We start from the raw sequence: 20432 nt of genomic DNA, 5'->3' as shown, positions 1-20432 counted from the left end.
AACATGTCAAATGGTGAAAAATGTCCCAAAGCCCAAGATGCCGTCCTCAAATGTCCTGTTTTGTCCATAACTCAGAAATATTCAGTTTACTGTCAGAGAGGGATAACAAAAAACAATAAAATATTCACATTTAAGAAGATAAAATAAGTGAATTTTGATTTCTTAAATTTACTCAAACTGAATAATCGATTATCAAAATACTATGATTCATTTTATAATCGATTCATTGTTGCAGCTCTACTCACAACCCAAAGATGTTCAGTTAACTGTCATAGAGAAGTAAAGAAACCAAACAATATTCACATTTAAGAAGCTGTAATCAGAGACTTCTTCTCTTAAAAAAATGACTCAAACTAATCAAGTATCAAAATGGATAATAATGGATTAATCACTGATTAATCATTGCAGCTCTATCCATAAGTCAGAATAACTCACTCAAATTAGTATCACTGCAAATGATCTATACTGATGAACTGGCCAGGTCGATAGCGGCTGATACTAATTTATTTTAGATATGGATTTATTGGTGTACATGTTGGCAGAGAAGTTAATAGCAGCACAAAAATGCTGTTTGAGGTCATTTAGAAGCTGTGTCACCATTACATAGGTCAAAACAAAGCACTGACATTATATTATATATTTATAATTGTACAGTAAAACGTCCTGCTTTGCACATATTTTTGTCACAATTACAGAACAACAAATCCAAGCACATTTGTATCATCATTCTTTGTATGTTATGTGTTGTTGTTGTTTTTTATCTCACTTGTCTTAGTATCAGATTTTTTTTAAACTGTCAGATATCTGTATCAGTCCCGGCCTCAAAAATCCATTACTGGTGAGGCTATGCTCTACAGTAGAAGTTGACTGATAGAGGACATTTAAAAGCAGATATAATGATGGCAGGGCTTGTTCATATTAAAAAAAAACAATATCCTATGGTCCTTTATTTTAAATATCTATCACAGCTAAATCAGTTTATATCAGTATTGGTGTATATTAGATGATAAATATTGGCTATATTAATATCTGATTTGACATGTCAAAGCATTTAATTTGAATTCTTAGGCAAATTCCCTATAAAAGCCACAATATATTTGTGAAGTTTTTCAATAAACTTTACAATAAATACTACATGAACATGTGAAGAGTCAGAGTTGTTGTTTGTTTTTGTTGTCATAATGATATCACTATTAAATAATCTATCTTTGCTCACTATATCTGAGCTTTTCTGAACCTCAGGTGTGCATAAAGTACAACAGAACTGGAATGATTAATCAATTATTATTCGATTATGAAATTAAACACACAATTTTGATAATCAATTAATCAGGTTGAGTCATTTTTTAAAGAAAAAAAGTCAAAATGTGATTCTAGCTTCTCAGATGTGAATATTTTCTGCTTTCTTTACTCCTCTCTGACAGTAAACTGAATATCTTTGGGTTGTGGGCAAAACAAGACACCATTTTCTGACATTTTATAGCAAACAACTATGAATCGATGAATCGAGAGATAATAAACTAATAAATCAACTATGAAAATAATTGTTAGTTGCCACCTTAAAGTACCGGTTACATTAACTTCTTTTTATCATGACAAAAATGTGAAATTATCGGTTATATTATCAGTATTGGGCATGAGAGGCAGGTAATTATTGTTTATCTGTATCAGCTGAAAAAGATCCTTTAAGTGCAGCCTAAGTGTCACCAGCTGGACAGAAAAGCAAAGTGTCAAATGTTTTCTTATCTCAATCTTCAAACACACAAAAATGTGAAAGATGAATAAAACAGACATAAAAAAAAATATCTGGCCCATCCAACACCAACGGCTCAAGTCCCACTGGGTGATGTGCCAATGTGTGCCTCCTTACAGCAGTGCTGAGGAGGCTGAAACACTGCTTTGTCATTTGGATTCAGTGAGTGAGGAGGCTGCTGGTAATGCCAGGCTCTGCCCCACAGAGCGACATCACTGTGCCACGGAGTGAACTTTGAATTCAACACAGGCCTTTCATTTTCACAAAGGTGATTCACTGTTAACCGGGCAATCACCATGGTAACCACAACCGAAACAGGTTCAAGTTCGAGCTGTATAAATAACAACCTCCTCACCAGTCGGCTCACTCGAAAAAAAGGAGTCAACATTCAACAAAACCTGTCTGCATATAAAGTTAGGAAGCAATGAAGAAACCACACTCTGAACAGAATCTGGCTGATTACAAGGTCTGTCCGCAGTGTGTTAGAATGCTTTCATTTTCTCTTTGAGTGATAATTTATTCTATAAGACATAATAAATGTTTTTAGGCCCCTAAGTCCCACTGTGGCAATAAAAAAGGGCTTCCAACAGATAGCTCATAGCTTACATAATTCTCTACGGTCATCAATAATGAATCAAAATTGCTATTGCTCATTAAGCACACTGGAAGTCTTTCCACAGATTCTCAAGAGTAACTGATGCAACAGATTGCACCCATATTCTAATCAGCACAGCGTGAGGCCCACTTCACAGACTCAAAGGGAAAAAGACAATATTTTATCAATGAGAAGTTGTCCTGCTGTGTTTTCATTACTAGGCAGGGGTGAGACTGTGTCAATGCCAATGTAATCTGTGAGACTTTCTGCAATTTGCCTCCCGTTATCCTCTCTGTCTTTGGCAGCAACATTGTTTAACACACACAAATATATTGACTAAATGTCAGCACATGAGCTTAAAACACATCCGCATACATAAACAACAGAATATGCTGATTGCCAGTGATTCCGAAAACGATAAATATGACATTTAGAGACTGCAAGAAACGGGCAACACCTGGCCTCAAGTATGTTACGTACGTCATGTGATGTTAAACACAGGGTTAACATTGATACCTATGTATGGTCACAGTTTGGTTAGGTTTAGGCACCAAAACTACTTGGTTAGGTTGAGGAAAAGATCATAGTTTGGGTTAAAGTATGTATGTTATGTTACATTTAGAGATCAATCCACGTTTTTTTAAGTTCCAATCCAGTTCCAGTATCTGAATTTGGATATCTGCCAATACCAACACTATACCGATAACAGTGGTCTGGTTTTCTTGATGCGTATTATTATTAGTAGTACTAGAAGTGGTAGTAGTACGTGAGGCTGAAACTGAACTTCAGTCTGGAAAGCTTGTGTTGTTTATGTAATGTAACCTATGTAATGGTGTCCTTCAACCATTGTGGGGTGCAGTAGGATTGTGGCTCATGACATTGACATGTGCAGCTGATAGGCTGAAAAACGGCCATCATTTGCATAATTTCCCATGATGCATTGTGGAGAGCCTGTTATTTTATGTTCCAAAATGCAACTGTTACGTTTTGATGGTGTTTGTAATGTTTTTGTTCAGCAACATGGTTTATGTTGGTAACTGTCATTTTTGTGCTGGTTTATTGTTAGACCACAAATAAGGTGGCTAATACATTTCTTCAATCCAGGCGTATCGGAACACAGTGAATTAGAACATTTTCTTAAAAAGCAACTAAATGCAGAGTATAAGTGAAAGGCAACATCCAGCAATCAATTCCCACTGCCTAGCGTAATGTTTAGAAAAGTGTGGTAAAAGTGGCGTTGTGGAATTTACATTGGAATGCAGATCATTGTCGCAAGTCTAATACCTCAATATTGGGCCCCGATACCTTTATCAATCCCATCTCACATTACATTACATTATTTTACAATACATAGGTCACATGACGTAAGTGATGTGATGCAATATTTTTTACATTGGTATTAGACAAGGTTTAAGGTAACGGACCCTGTAGCCAAATAATAAATGGTTATTCAAGACACAAATGTTGCACGTCTGAGTTGCACTGTTGTGGAAGACATAAAAAATGTATACACACATGACCTAACAATTAACAGGTTGGAGTAGAGCAATCTGAAAATACACAATCTGTCATATTATCACCTTATAAAGTTATGGTGAATGCTTACGTAATGTATCCAGTCTGCACAAAGCAACAAGTTCTTCTTGTGACCTGATTAATTTAAGAATATTCACCCTCCTTTTTAGCTGTGTTCTCCAACAAATATCTGTCTCATTAGCAGCTAAATGCTGCACCATGTTCACCAGATGGTCGCTAACTCTGCCTGTCTGCCGTTTGGTGCTGAGTAGGTGTGCACAGTGGGTTTATCAGAGCTGTTTTTGTTGAAAATAGCTGCCTGCTGCTGGATAAAACGATGCTGATGAGAGCTGTGAGAGTTGCACTGCTACTGCATGTAAAAAACAAGATAATAGATTAAAGAGGGTAAAATTCTCCATAGAAGAGTAGTGAACCCCAGAGTTCAATGATAATTCTCTGTGGGTTTGTCATCATGAGCAACCTCTGACCCATTACACAGTCATTTCATCCATTGTGAATATATATATTTTAGTGTAACCCAATTTGTCCAACGTCATTCAAATATTAGAAAGAAAGTTTTTATGGATGGATTTCATGTAGAATTAAAATTTATACTGACAGTAGTAGCAAGTGAGAATGGATGCAGTCTGTGCTGCTTTCATCCCATTCATGTCAGATATCAGATAAGCTGAAATACTGCACATAAGGTTTTAATGATCACTGTTATCATGAGACATCTTAATTCACTGTCTGTAGTCTTACAGTGAGGCTTTGCTGGTGGCTTAACAAACTGTACATACAGTCCTTCATTATTTTACATTATTGAACTGTAGTTGATCGTTGGCCACATATCTAGGGATGCACAATATGGATTTTTTTCAGCCAATACTCATCACAGATTATAATAATTTGCTTCTCATGGCAGATATAGATAAAATAACCAACCTTGAGAATTGGAACAAATCATGTCCTACCAAGAAAAACTAAAAAAAAAGGTATTAATTCCAACACTCTAATTCCATTTTTTTTATGAAATAAGAGATTTTCATATATGAAAAATTTGTATTTAATTAAATGTTTGGGTTTACTTTTATTATTTTTGAATCTCTAAACTGCTCTGTGCTAGAAAACGCCCTTTTCCCAGACAAGATTTCACAACTTCAAACAACTTAAAAATGTGTTAAAAGCCTTCAAAATCTGAAACTAACAATACTTACTGATAACATAGGCGTAAAAATATGCTATTATAATCAACTTTGAATTTTTAATGAGATATAAACGTGTGTCCCAGATTTCTGTAAACTCTGATAGATTTGTACAAAAACACGATTTAATCAGGCATAAAAAGGGTGAGCTATACCTTAAGGACACCTGACTCACTTCCTGGTTTAAAAAAAAAGTTGGGAATACTGCTCAAGCACTGGTAAACTTTTCAACAAATTCATTAAATAATATTTGCTATGAGATGTGTCTCAACCACAGCATGTCAACCCTGTAGCCCTAAATAAGCTAAATAAATTCATGGTTTAAAAATATGTATTTTGATTAGCAATAAGAGAACTCCAAGACACTTTCAAAAATAAAGTGGCTATTCTGTGAAATGAAAAAACATTTTGTCAACTCCATAAGATGTCAGATTTTCCATCTGATGGAGATGACGTCTGCATTAGTAAAGAATTTAATCACTTTGAGGTTTAACGTCCAAAAGTTTGATCTTTTAAAATATACTTTCCCAGCATAATTGAAGAGTAAACATTTTTCAAAAAACCCTCAAAATATGGTTTTGTCCCAGTTCTCAAGAGCGAGTGACATAATTTCACATTTTTGTCATTTAAAAAGAAGATCATATAACCTGTAGCTTCTGCACACCTGAGACTCCAACCTGCAATATAAAGCAGTTTTTTCTCTGTTACAGAAAGACTACCTGATGGTTGGAGGGTGTTATAGCTCCTTCATATAGCTTGAGTTGACATTAGGCAGAAACACAAAGAGATAACTTCATGTTTTGACCCCAGTGTCATGTAATCTTACTTTTAACAAACTACTATCGGGGCTTAGAGATTGCCTGGGCCCTGAGGGGGGGACTTACTGAAAGACTGGAGAGCCTCACATTTTCTGTAAAAGTAGCGATTATAACTGACATTGTTATGATGCAAATTACTTTTACAGTGAATGGATGACTGCTTGACTGACTGTTTCTTTGGAAACCGGAGTAACTCTGACAGTGCCTGACAAAAGGACTGAAAATGTTGAGTATACCTGGTTGGACGACCGCTTGCCTGACTTCTTGTGTGCTTGGCTGGTAATCTGGGAGGGATTGCTTGTAATCCCACCAATCCCTAAAACAGAAATTATGGCATCATCATCATCACAACAGCCATGCATTAGAACATCTCTGATAATCCATGTAGCTTCCTGCCTCTAGCCTGTATTTTTTATCTATTTCATCATGCTGTCTATAGTTCAGACATTCAAAGACACCACAGGAGCAGCACTGCCAAACCATGCAGGCTGGGATCCAGTTCTATACACTCAACATCTGATGTGTTCAGGCGTTACTGGCCTGTGCTCATTCTTCTTATATTCTGCCTCCCAGTTCCTCAAAATTTGTGTTTCGCTGCAAACAGAACTGCAGAATTTCTCCCTGATTTCCCAAACCTTTTATCGTGATGAGCTTGTCTGAATAATGGGAAACGCCATGTTATGTTTTGGATGTTCCAGTGAATCTGCTCCTACTTCACAACATATCCACTCTCAGAACCCACCGGCTATTATCTGACATAGACTTGGCCTCTGTGGGCAACTTCCAGTGTTTTGGGGCTTATGGTGCAGCCAGCAGATATCCAATAGCGGTCGACATTTTTATTCACTTGCCCCGCAAATGGGTCACATATCTACTTGCCTGAAGTCCCTATTTACTTGTCTTTATACAAATTGTTGTATGTATTTGCAGTTATCAAATAACAACAAAGACTAAAGGGAACTGTCATGCTTACTCTAGGACTGCAACAAATACCATTGTGATAATATTTAGCGAAAGCACCAAGTCATCTCTACAATGTTGTCACAAGGTCAGTAACAAGATATTTGGTCAAAAATATAGTGATATTTGATTTGGTCCATATCGCCCTGCCGTACTTGTACTCATGTGTAGCTAGTTCATGAGACGCACCAAAGAGGAAGTGAAAGAGAGCGCTAAGCTGTGCTCACAGTGAAGTGAATTTTCACTGAGCATTACTTGCACTACATTCATCTATTACTGCATCAGTCTCCTGCTTGGTATATAATTTCTTTCTTTCTTTCTTTCCTTCCTTTTTTCTTTCTTAGTATTTTTTTTTTTATTATTGCCTGTCTGTCTGTCTGACAAGCCTGTCCATGTATGCTGTTTAAGACAGACTGTTGCTATTTTATTTAGTAAAAGTTTTGGAGTTTTTTAAAGGCGGGCTGCTGCTAAAATCAGAGCAAGAAAGATGCACCCGGAGCTGTAAACCTTCTAGTCTACAGTTAACACAGCACATAGTAATTAGAAAACTGGCCCGTGTTCATTATGGTGTGATTATTATATGGTTTCACGGATCACTGACAAAAAACAAACCTTATAATTCATCATCTTTTATTATCACCTATCTTCTTAAAGAAAAAAGACAATCCTCAAACTTTAATGTATTTGACAGCACCATATTTCTCACTATCCTGTGAGCCACAGTGTCAACTGACTGAAGTAAACTGTCCAGTAGTGTCTACCAGTGACAGACATTAATTATCACCAAAAGTCCTGAGTCATCAAAAGCTATGCTTATGTGTTTTAAAACTTTTTTTAAATATATATTTTTTGTTTTTGTTGGGGTTTTTTTTCAGACAGATCAAGGGACAACAGACGAGGTCATCATATGTGAAGTAAAATGCCTAACATCATGTAAAATAATTATGAAATGAATATCAAAACCTGTGGGTCCTTTGTGTCCATGATTGCCCTTTAAGATCCTAGAAGTCTTAATGATCCATGAATTTGATTTGCACAAAGTCAGAGTATTTCTTAAGAAGAAAGGTGTGTCTAATTCATTCAAAAGTTCCTTCTGTTGGTACAGAGGAAATCACTTCAGATTCAAATTGGACTTCCATTTTTCCAGTGTTTTTCCACATTTTTTGGCAGCATGTCAAAGTATACATTTCTTGCACTATATCTATCCACTCAGACTGTAGGAGACTCTTTCCTTATGCATTTTCTGGTTATTATTTTTTTACTACCTACTAGTAGTATTTGTAACAAGTATCTGTCCTGTTTTTTCAGGCTAGTTGGCACATTTCTCAAACATATAACACTGAAATTAAAATCAAGCTCTGGGGTGATGTTTTAAGACATTTTTGTCACATCATTGAATCCCATGAAAATATTTCCTTCGAGGCCAAAAGTACAACATGAAGTTTCAGCCCATAACATCCTGAACAACTCTGGAGTTTCTTACAGGGTTGATGACCAAACATATTAAAGTATTTATTGTTTATTTCATTCAGTTAGCAGTCATGCAACCTTAAACACTGTGGGAAAAAAAATACCTATTTTAAGATAAATTACTGAATTAGAATCACCAAACATTGTCTGCTGTGGTTTCCTGTTATGATAGCTGGAGAGCAGCCTTGGCTACAGAAAATACAGGAACCAGCTGTAGCACCTCATAAAATCTGCTGAGTTATGATTCACATTAATTTCATTATCATTACTTACATTTTGTGAGGATTTTTAGAAACGTACTGCTGCATTGTTTTTGTTTTGCAGTTGCACATACATAATTCAAACATTCTTTACCAAACACATCATCTCTATATATACAAACAACAATGCTGTATACATCACATTTTTCATTTAATAAAATACATTTTTTCAAGTCGTCATTTTTCTTTGCTTTTTAATGTCATGGACTTTTTATCGTGGTATTATTGTATTACAATACATTCTTTTAGTCATGGAGACACTGCTGTCTTGAGCTAAAACACTTCATCAATTAACTGATCAATGGAAAATTAGTCAGCAACTAAAAAAAAATAAAACATTCTCTGGTTTAAGCTTCTCAAATATGAGGATGTTCTGCTTTTCTGTCAGTTATATTTTGGTAAGCTGAGTATTCATGGCTTTTAAAGTGTTGGAAACAATAATAATAATTATATAATAATAATAATACCAATACTGGTATCAAAAATTCCTGTAATACAGCTTAAATGCTGGATCAGGTATTGACAAGTATCTGAGTCTACAAGCTGATCCAGTATCATGTAATTTACTAGCCCTGAAACGGGACGCTGTTATTTCCCCACAGTGTCCTGTATGCTAGATTTTTTTAACCTGAGGCAGGTCAAACATCTGTGATCACAATCATATCACATCCATACAGGGTTAGTAGTATACATTTGTTAATGAACAATAACAATACGTATATTTTTTAATGTCACTGGTATCAGACTGGTACTGGATGTAACAATGCTAAAAGCTCACAGTATGATAATAACACCATAAAGAGTCCATGATACAATACTTGTCCCGACATATTAAAAAAGAATGAATCTCATGTATACTGCATTTCTTCTGTATAAAATTTGTTTTTTCTTTTAACTAGGGGTGTTAATGATTAATGATTAATAGATTAATCACGTTAATAATTAACTGATTGAAAATGTATTAAACAATACAGTAACAGTATAAAAACTGTGCCTGATTTGACATCGTTTTGTCTGGCAGAGCAATTCCTTGAATAATGAAACATAAACTTCAACTTATAATGAAAATTGATATGTACTACTCTTTTTTATTTTATCATTAAAGCTTTGGCAATATTGTTTATAAACCATTCAAACCAATAAAACATATTGAATTGAACAAAAGAGTAATTGGTTAATCGATTGTTAGCATTTTCAACTATCAGTTAAGGAAAATGACCAAAGCATGCAAAAATATTTATTGTGATGTTGCAGTAATCAGTACCTCAAATAATTAGTCATCGCCCTACTTTTGTCCAAACTGACATTTTTTGCCCCGTACACACACACACACACACACACACACGCACACACACACACACACACACACACACACTGGGAGTAGTAAGAGTGCATTTAGTCTTTTGCTAACTGCTACCACCTCCCCAAAAATTAAATGTTAGATACTATAATAAATACACAGCTTAATAATACTAAAAGAATGAATTTCTATAAAGACGGTTTAAATTAAAAATGCATAAAATATTTTGATTCATTATGAAACATGTTGTGTGTGATCAAAAATGTTCATTTCTAACTGTCTGAGACTGATGATGCCTGGTAGTTATGTGAAAAAATAAATAATCAAAACTCCAGAGGATCCTCTGATTAAACACAGTGTGACAGATGAGTGACAGAGGCAGGGACAGACTTTAACAAGGCGACAGGTAGGCAGAGCTGGACTGGCAGAAAGTGTCTAACATTCACAAATACACTCACAAACAAAGAGCGTCAGACAAATGGGTGACCTCTTCACCCTGCAGGAGCCACCAGCAGGTCAACCAACATCCAGCACACAAAATCATTTCAACTTATTGTCTGGAATAAAAACTTACCAAAGGAACCAAACATGACCGGCTGAACGACCGGACGAGATAATACACAAGACTCCTAAACAGGTCCATTCTATGGAATTTTAAGTGACGTGTGTTGACTTTAAAGGGACAGTTCACCCCAAAATCAAATATATCTATTTCCCTCTTACCTGTCATGCTTTTTATCCAGGTAGATTTTTTTGAGCTGCAGAGTTTTGGAGATGTCGGCTGCAGAGCGGTCTGCCTTCTCTCCAATATAATGGGACTAGTTGACATTCAGTTTCATGTAGGAACTAGAGCTGGACCGATATCGGCTGACAGATATTACTGGCCAAATATTGGCCTATCACAGTTATACCAGTCTGCATCAGTATCAGCATATATGTTGTCCAATATGCAGATATGTCTGATATATTTTTTACAAAGTATAATGTGATAATAGATTTATTAAAATGTAAAAAATCCTGCAATGATTAATTGATTATTAAATTAATCGTCAATTATTTTGATAATCAATTGATTTGTTTGAGGGGTTTTTTTTCTTAGACAAAAAGTAAAGATTCGCTCCAGTATATTAAATGTGAGTATTTCTTTGTCGATTTACTCCTCTCTGACAGCAAACTCAATATATTTGGGTTGTGAACAAAACATGACAATTGAGAAACATCATTTCAGGCTTTGGGAAACACTAACTGACATTTTTCACAATTTTCTGATGTTTTATAGTTTAAATAACTCATTGATTATTCAAGAAAATAATGAACCGATTAACCGAGTATGAAATAATCGTTTGTTGCAGCTCTAGTCTCCATTACATATTATTGTCACACGTTTGATCACCACATTTGAGGGATCATTGCAAAAAATATGTGTTTATGTATACTCTATATTCTGTATAAAAATTATTAGACAATATTTTGTATTTGGATTTTTTTTCTCTCTGCTATCAGCATCTGCATCACCCCCAAAACACCAGTATCTGTGCGCTCTAGAGGAACTATTTTCTTTTTGCCAAACAACACCTGCCAACTTCATCACTAAACAGATGAAGCATGCAACTATTTATGGAGGAGAGGCTTGTGCGTGACAGCGAGGGATGTAAACATTAATGGCGTCCTCCTCAACTGAGCTGTACCCTCTCGTCCATGAGCAGATGCGTGCTTTCTTCTGTGAAGTGATACGGTTGGTGGGTGTAGAAAGAAAGTAGTTCCTACATGAAACTGCTCACAACAAGCTCTGTGCAGCCAGAGGGGCAAAACACAACAACAGCACACAAAACACAACATAAAATACCATGACTGATATTTGTTTTAGTAACACGGTGTCAGCGCCATATCACTGCAAGGAAATGATCATTTTATTATTTTTGTATACTCTTGGAGGGGTGGAGGGGTTTGATAGTGGGGGGTCAAAACTCAGCATTTGAAGGCAACTGGCCCCTGTTGTCTCTGCTCTTTCTGTGTTTGGTTAGATGTTGCCCCTTGCCAGCTATACATCGAGTTTTGAAAAATATTACATCTACTACAAGGAACTTTCAGATTTTGTTGATTTTGGAGGCCCCTGACAACAAAAGCAGGAGGCCAGCATTTCCACCATAATACCCACAAAATATAACATAAAAAATAAAATGATCTAAATAAAGCTCTACTGCTTTGTTTTAACTGGCAACCATATCCCTCACTGTAACTTTTCCTGGGAAAATGTAAACGCAGGTTCCTTTCATGTGATGTCACAGAGAATCTGACATTAAAAATAACTATACAGAAATACCGGATTTTCTCTCTGATGGTCTTGTTCTCTTATGTAGGTCATATAGACACATCAGTATAATGATTGTAGCTTTAACCATATTTGCGACCTGTTTCAGCTCCTTACTGTCATATTGCCTTTCTCTCTTTAGTCCGAGTTCCTCTCCCAGCCAGACCGACTCTCAGGTATTGACATTTGGCAGAGACTGATTTAAAGGCATAGTTCACCCAAAAATGAAAATGCAGTCATTGTCTACTTACCCTCATGCAGAGTTTCACAGGAAAACAGTGTTGCAGAATCTCCTAAACAGTGTAAGTCAACAGTGACCAGTTTTCAAACATAAAAAAGCCAAAATGTTTTTTTAAATGCTTCCGCACTGCTGGTCTGGTGTAATCCAAGTCTCCTAAAGCACCAACATGCCTAGCTGACTTGAAAGACATAATTTACACCAGTCTGAACTGGGTGTGTGTGGTGTGACAGTGTGTGTGCCCAAGTGAACAGAATGTTGGAGCTTTAGGAGACTTGGATTACACCAGACAAGCAGTATGGAGGTATTTTATGTGCTTTTTCTGTTGTTTTTTTTTCCCTATTTGAAAACTTGTCACTATTCATTTCTGTTGTTTGGGAGATTCTGTAATGCCGTTTTCCTGTGAAACTCCAGCAGTGTTTTCCAGACTAAAAAACTAAATGCAACATTTAATCTGCATTAGGGTGAGTAGATAACGACTAAATTTTCATTTTTGGGTGAACCATCCCTTTAACTTGAATCAATTCTCATTAGTACAGACGTTACTCTGTAGGTACTCTTAAAGTACCAATTTCTGTGCCCAACCCTTGTAACAGCTAATGTGATATTTAATCACATCCATTCACAGAGCCTCCCCTGAAACTATTTTGAGCCCCCTGGGGAGGCCTGCCTCCTACTGTAAAAACCTCTCATCTAAATTGATAAATAGCACTACAGGTAAGAGGAAAAATATAGATTTTTGATTTGGGAGCGAACTTATACTTTAAACATCATGTAATTGGTGTTGCAACAAACAGATACAGAACAGACACTATGATGTTTACTCAAACTTTAGAGCCACCTGTACTCTCAGGGAAAATGAAGACCCCGAGCGAGTATTCCTGCCCGTTCATTAACGAGTCCACGATGCATTTATGACCCTAGTCTCACACATGAAATGAGACTGAAGATCGAAACCAGAACCAGCCAGAGAGGGAGAAAGACATGAGCACAGATGGAACAATGTGTACTAATCCACATAGAGACACAGGATGCAGAGTGTGTGTATGTATCTGTGTGTAGAGAGTGTGTAGGGGGGTTGGGGTCTTATTGTATAACGACTAGGCTTAGTCCCTATAGAACATCACAGTCTTCCTAAAACTGGTGTACAGATAGGCCATGAGAAACCATGAGAGAAAAAAAGGCTTTATATAACCAGGCCTTGGCTGCTGTGGAGCTGCACCTGACTGCCTCACAGGAAAATATACCCCTGTAGTAAATAATATAAAAATAGCACTAAAATACATATTCTATAGGTGACTTTTGTCCCACAAGGGAATATTCAAAAATAGAAAGGTAAAGTGTGAGATGCAATGAGGCCACCATACAGCCATGAATTATAAGTGAGGAGTACTATGAGGAGATTATAGGCATATTTGTGGAGTACTACAGCCTGGTGGTGCTTCAGCAGGAGGGGTGTACCATCCCGACTGCGGCACCACCATAACAAAGAGACACGAATCCACGGAGCTCTGCATGAGACACACACAGCCCCTCACACGCCCACTCCCCTCTGCCATTGTGATGGGAAACACCGTCCACAACAGTGTTTAATTGTCAGTCCGCCATTTAAAAAGCTAAATATAGCCCCATATCCGTGCCACTGCAGCGCGAGACCCAAATACCGCCATAAATATTTATTTCATCCTTCATTTAACGAGGCACGCGAGGATGGCGCAGCGCGAGGAGGCAGTAAACAAGGCTACTCACGCGATGACACATCATATCTGAGACGTAAATAGTGAAACATTCGTTCGTACTTTACTCACCGTTGCAATGTCCCGTTTCCTTCGCTGAGTGTGTGTGTGTCAGTGCGAGTGTGTGACAGGCGGAGTGTGTGATGGTGAAAATCTCTCCACCTTTCACTTGCTTGCAGAGCAGACTGGTGCCAGGGACTCAGAGGCAAGCCACGCCCCCTTCTCCGGAGGATCAGCCAATGAGGAGCCGGGAGCAAAAAAGGAGCCTTTTCCCCTCAATCTGCAGGGTGCTGCCTTCACGTGCTGCCGTAAATATGAGGATTTGAAATTGTTTTAGTTATGGATTTGTGAAGGATATTACAGTAAATACAAGGAATAGCTTGTTAAAGTGATAATGTGTAAATCTATGGACCCAAGATTAAAAGGCTGAAAGACCCAGACTGACCAAATCATCCATCCATCCATCCATCTGTCCATCATCTATGACTGCTTATCTTTTGGAGTGTTGCGACCAAATCCTAAAATATAGAAATTAAAAAACATTTTAAAACCCTTATGCCTAAATAAATATATGTTGCAAAATATAAAATAAAAATATTAGCAAACATCTGCTTGATATTAAACAATGATATGTAGCAATTTTACATGCAAAAATGAGTACTTCTGCACCCATTTTTGCAAACAGTGAGTTGGAGCTGAGACTCTATATTAAATGGGTTGTAGTCCTGTTTAATATACAGTCTGTGGTTGCAGGTTTTTCCCACCTGCTCTGAGGCTCAGACAGGCTGCAGGAGCTTTGCAGGAACACAGGACGGGTACAACAATAACAATCAATGCTGAGACCTACACTGTGAGTTGTTCAGCTATTTATGACTGTCAGTTGACTGTCATTTGACGTTAAGGCCGTTATCTGGAAAACAAAAGCCCACTGCTCTGAAAATACACACTCTAGGCGATGAGTTAAGTGGCTGCCTGTCTCACTGCCTGTCAAACTCTATTAACATTTTGCTCAGTTTTAACAGTTGTAAACATCCACTCCTTATACAAGATTAACAATTTCCTATGATTCATAAACAGATGCTGACTCATTTGGTGAAAATTCAACCCTTGATCTCTGATTACATATCATGTTCATTTTATGATTTATTACAGTAAATATATTAAATATTTCTCCTTTAAGAGAAGGGAGACAGTTACCAGTAAACAGTAACTCAAATCCAGTGCTCAAATTAATTATTTAATTTTGAGAAGTGAAAGCATAATATTTGTTTAGAGGTTCTACTAACTTCAATATATTAAGTGCCATTAGATGTTTTTCATTAAGCTTATAATTTTTGATTAATGAGGGAAATGAGGTCCCTAAAAAAGCTCCCTAACAAAATAAAGATTTTAATCAAGTTTTATTTATGATTATGAGAATAAAATCATGTGTTTTTGTAGTTCAAATGTATTCAGTTCTGTTAATTTATTGCAATGAGAGCGGTTAAAAAACTCTAAATATTCTTGTTGGCTTGATCAATCACTTTAACTTTGATTTAAAAGTACACATAACACCAAATATTTAAGCTCTGATAACCTCAAACTTTTGAGTTTATGAACTCAAGAAAATTGTGGCAACTGATTGGCACTACATGATAAAACTGACTTGGCAAATATTGACAGTTTAGATGATATTTAATCGTACTGTCAGTGCACACAGTAAGAAACAATAGAGTGAAATGCAGTTAAGCGTGCAACTATAGCAAGGTGCTGATACAGTATATACAGTACAGATGAATGAATGTACAGACTGAACAATAAACCAGTAAGGTAGCAATATAAGTGAATGTAGCTGCAATGTACCACAGAGGACCTGAAGTGCAAATGCAGCAGGCAACTGAGCATTAAGTAGCAGCAGTGGTAATGTTAAAGTAGTGCAAAGAGCTGGATGAAGTGTCCTGAGGTTACGAGATGCTGTTGCCAGGATTGTGACAATTTGTGTGTTTGAAATTATTTTGTGTCGTGATGTTTAGAACAGAAAAAGACATTCACTGATACAGCAATCACACTGTCACTTTACAAGCTTCTAACAGCAAATTCAAATCTGAGTACTCACATACAGGAATCTAAAATGGTTTTCCAAGGATTTGTTTGTTTACTTCTTTTTCAGCTGTGTAGCTCCTTCTGATGTTCAGTAATCACAAGTAGCCCATGTATATTGTGATTTATCTTGATTGATTGATTTCCACTATAATTGTAGTATACTGTATAATCAATATCATGACTGGAATTAGCGTATTTAACAGCTGGGATGCAGAGACATCACAGAATCTCATTAAGTGAGATGCTGTTGAAAAAGTTGATGAAATCCATCTGTGTCCAGTTGTGATGTGAGTAGAATCATGCTGACCACATACTGCACGGGAACAAGCAGCTGACCTAAAACTTCTTCTGTGATCATACAGTGAATCAATACATCCTCATACCTGAACCCAGAGAACGTCAATTTACAATTACTCCAAACAATTAGGCTGCGAAAGGCTGCAAAATAAAACTCTTACATATTGCTAATTTAATTGATAGTATGTTATCAGTCTATAATCACCATTGAATTCAAGGAGATTTTTTTTTTATTTTAGAGCATTGTATAAACAAATGCCACATACCACAAAATATACCAGTACACAATGGCTGTCCCTACATGCACCTTTAAAACACATAAACTCAACAAATTAAAAATTAAAAATACATATAGAACAGCACAAAAACAATTTACCAACAATAACACAATGAAAGTTCCATAAATTCTGTGTACAAGGCCCACACATTATCTTTTTGCTCCATCCAAGTTTCCCTCAGCTTACTTGCTTGTCTAGTTGCAGTATTAATAACAATTTCAGAACCCTTTTGGACCAATCAGAGCAAAGGATAGTGTTGGACATTCTATGGATGCATTTTGTCAACTATTGAAACTGAGAGTTGTACATTGTTTTGGCTCTTTCAGTAGTCACACTGTAAAAAAAAAAATGTCAGTGAAATAAATGGTAAAGTGCTGTAAAAACATGATATTAAAAAAGTGTAAACAGAAAATAGTGCAGTGTGACACAGTGTTTATTTTTGCGATAATGTGTTGTAAAATGCTGAACCCAATATAAGTGTTAATTTTAAAATGAGAATATGTTGAAAGAATTGATTTTTTGGTAGAATTTACAGACTACTGCAGTTTAAACAGAAAAAACGTAACACAACAAGCAATACAATACAGTCAAAATTACAACATGGCGGTGTTAAAAAAAACTTTTTGTTCATGTAGATTTTTTTTAATACAGAAAAAAATATCTAATTTTACAAATTTATTTATTATTATTTTAATTTAGTTTACGGTTAAAAATATGTGCAAATACAGTAAAATTCTGATAATTTATGCCAAATTATGCTAATATTTAAAAATTGGAACAAAAAAATTGCAATTTGTTGCTTCATGGTGTTTTACAGGACCAAAGTGAAGGACAGAGTGGCTGGCTGGTTGACTGACTGACTGTATGGCTGGCTGAGCTACAGACTCATGAAGCTAGCTAGCCAGATGACTGACTGGCTGTTGGAGAGGCAGAGGTTTCTATAGGATTATCTGGGATTATGGCTCCCATTTGATTTGGTGGGTTTGTTTGTAATCTCCCAAATATCACATACTGTCAACAGTACACAAGCACTAAAACAGAGTCAACAAAAACACACATCGAAATGAATGAATGAAAACATGGCTATTTTTCTCTTATGCAGGACATTCGTCTTCTGTCATATGAATCAATCCCTGCAGTGATAACTAACTCCAGTCTTATCTAGTCACTGGTGATTTCAGCGTTCACCTCAACAGCAGCTCTGATCCTCTTAGCCAGGATTTGTCAGCACCTATTGATGCCGCTGGTCTATATGATGGTCTAGATTCATCACAGTGGTACACCCTCCATCTAACGTCTCTCATCTCCACCTGATCTGCAGTCTCCTCCATGTCCCAGCCTCATCTGAATGTAATTCTAACTGTCAGCCTGTAAACTGACCTGTCCTCAGTTCTCGCTCCTGTAATGGGTCAGTGCTACAGACAGGAGCGCTGAGTTAAAACAAGTTTACAGTGTCCAAAGAGCAAAATAAAGTTTGGACCAGGAGGTCAGCCCAAACATGCAAGCAAAACAAGAGGGACAGACATGTCAGAAAAGCAATATCAACCAGAAATCTAAAGTGTGCTGCAGGGGGAGGTAATGGTTAGTGGACGGAAATGGACGTGACTCATCTCGAACAAACAATGGCAGCTGCTGAAGAGGTTAGCATAGATGCTGTGATAGCATCAGTAATAGTGTATTTCTTCATTGGAAGAAGAGCAAAGAACAGCACTGAAGGCTTTTCTCCATGGAAAAGATGTTTTCGCTCTTCTCCTAACTGGTGTCAGCAAGAGTTTGATCTGAGTGGCTGAAGTTAGCCCATATCCAATCACCTGCCAACTCTTTTTTTTTAAGTGCTTGCCCTTTTCCAAACAGTTTCTGATGACAACTTCCCAGATGGTTCTGTGTAACAAACCGTCTGACGTGTTAGGTTACATAGAGCAGTGTTTGTTGGAACTTCTTTTGCTGGAAACAGCTGCCTGCAGCTGCTGCTGGAAAGAGCAGAGAGAGTGAAGTAAAACAGTAACATCATGAGCCTCAATCTGCTCAAAAAGGGTCAGATCTGAGTTGTGTGTGTGTGTGTGTGTGTGTGTGTGTGTGTGTGTGTGTGTGTGTGTGTGTGTGTGTGTGTGTGTGTGTGTGTGTGTGTGTTACTTGGAATGAACCTTTTATATTTGTAATTTGATCAATTGCTCACATCAAAATATTGATTAGTGCAACTTTAATACTAGAAGAGCCAGAATTCCATTAACTACTAGAATTGTCATAAGTGGTCATTAGACCTCTGACTGTTATCTCTCATGATAAATACCAGACTAAGAGAATAATGCATTTATTCTGATAGTTTATCATTTTAAAAATGAAATATCACCAAAAAGTTTTGTAAAATGTGTTCATATATTTATCAGTACGCATGCTATTGTGTGTAGTAAATTTTAATGATTGCACAGCATTTTTTTGTTGTTGGATAATGACCATCAGTGATCTGATTGAAATTTTAGTTTAAGATAGGATTAGTCAGAGTGAGAAAGAGTTAAATGTATTTTATAAGATTAGAAACATGTTATTTTAACATTAATACTAACAAATTTACACTTAGAATCATCACAAAAAATAATCATAGCCTATAAAAGAAGGCTGGACACACAGTAGACACGATGCTATTTGTAATAAGTAATGGTATGTTGTTTCAGAATTTGAGAGCTTTAACAAAAAAATTCAGTGAGTTATAGGTGCTGAGACACAAAATGTTACAACTGTCCCTGGTCTCCCCTACTTTATTTTTAATCAAGTCTAATGAATTAATTATTTGTATTTTAATGCCAGGAAATTGGAAATCGAGACCACTTGTGAAGTTTCATTCACAGAGACAGTGATAGTTGCTAAGCAACCAAGATGCATCTCCAGCTGTAGTATAACGTCAGTATAATGATCTCTTTTCTATCTCTTTTTTTGTGTAATTTATATGAAAATACGACACTTTTAGGAAAAGTCAGGTATCAGCAGCATTGTATTTTTTAATTAAAAGTTATTGCACATATAAAATGAAACCAGTCAAAATGACCACCCTGGTTGTTCTTCATATTATCATTCACTAAATGTACTTCATCTTCAGACAGAGCTTTGATCAGCTGATTTTCAGTTCTAGTTTGAAGTGACTCATCAGGTTTTCTTTGAAGAAGTTACAAGAAATCTCAGGCGACGTTCAGGTTAAATGAAGACTCAATAAAAATTCCAATCAACCCTCTGGACTGATGAGGTGTTGTAATTGCAGTCGCTCTATAAATGGAGTTGTGTGTGATCTGTGTTCGTGGACGTCTGCGGCAGCAGCGGAAGCAGCAGCTCTGGATGACTCAAACAGAGGGCGTGGCTGTGAGTCCGTCATCTTCATCAGGTTCATGCAGAGAGGAGGAGTCAGGGGGTGCTCTCTCTTCATTCACACACTGCGTCACTGCCAGTCCTCTCCTCCATTTATCCCCCCTCATCAACTCCTCTTCTGCTCCCTCTTTCTTCTCTCCAGGTCCGACAGACTGTTATGCAATCCCCTGCTCGCCTGCATCATCTCCCTCCCTCCATCTTTCTATCTCTTACTGTCATCAGCATCTTTGTTCCTGTCTTATCCAAACTCTATCTGT

The 20432-nt window shown here is 36.8% G+C and overlaps 1 protein-coding gene across 6 annotated transcripts in view; it reads right to left on the bottom strand.

Annotated features, from left to right (window-relative positions):
* The window catches only part of LOC146318291 (uncharacterized), a 151629-nt gene extending 137276 nt beyond the window's left edge, over window positions 1-14353 (bottom strand). For 5 of the 6 annotated variants that reach the window (XM_084732181.1, XM_084732184.1, XM_084732186.1 and 2 more), the window contains exons 1-2: window positions 14234-14353; window positions 6123-6202 (exon numbers count right to left, since the gene is read on the bottom strand). The gene's annotated coding sequence lies outside the window, so the exon portion shown is untranslated. The remainder of the gene's footprint in view (window positions 1-6122; window positions 6203-14233) is intronic. The other variant, XM_084732182.1, reaches the window with a different exon arrangement.
* Window positions 14354-20432: the final 6079 nt, after the last annotated feature.

This window comes from Lutjanus erythropterus, chromosome 12 (genome assembly GCF_056507025.1).
Source record: "Lutjanus erythropterus isolate fLutEry1 chromosome 12, fLutEry1.hap2, whole genome shotgun sequence".
NCBI classification, from domain to species: Eukaryota; Metazoa; Chordata; class Actinopteri; order Lutjaniformes; family Lutjanidae; genus Lutjanus; species Lutjanus erythropterus.
Note: the sequence above shows the minus strand (reverse complement) of the source record. Positions and strands in the feature narration are given on the sequence as shown.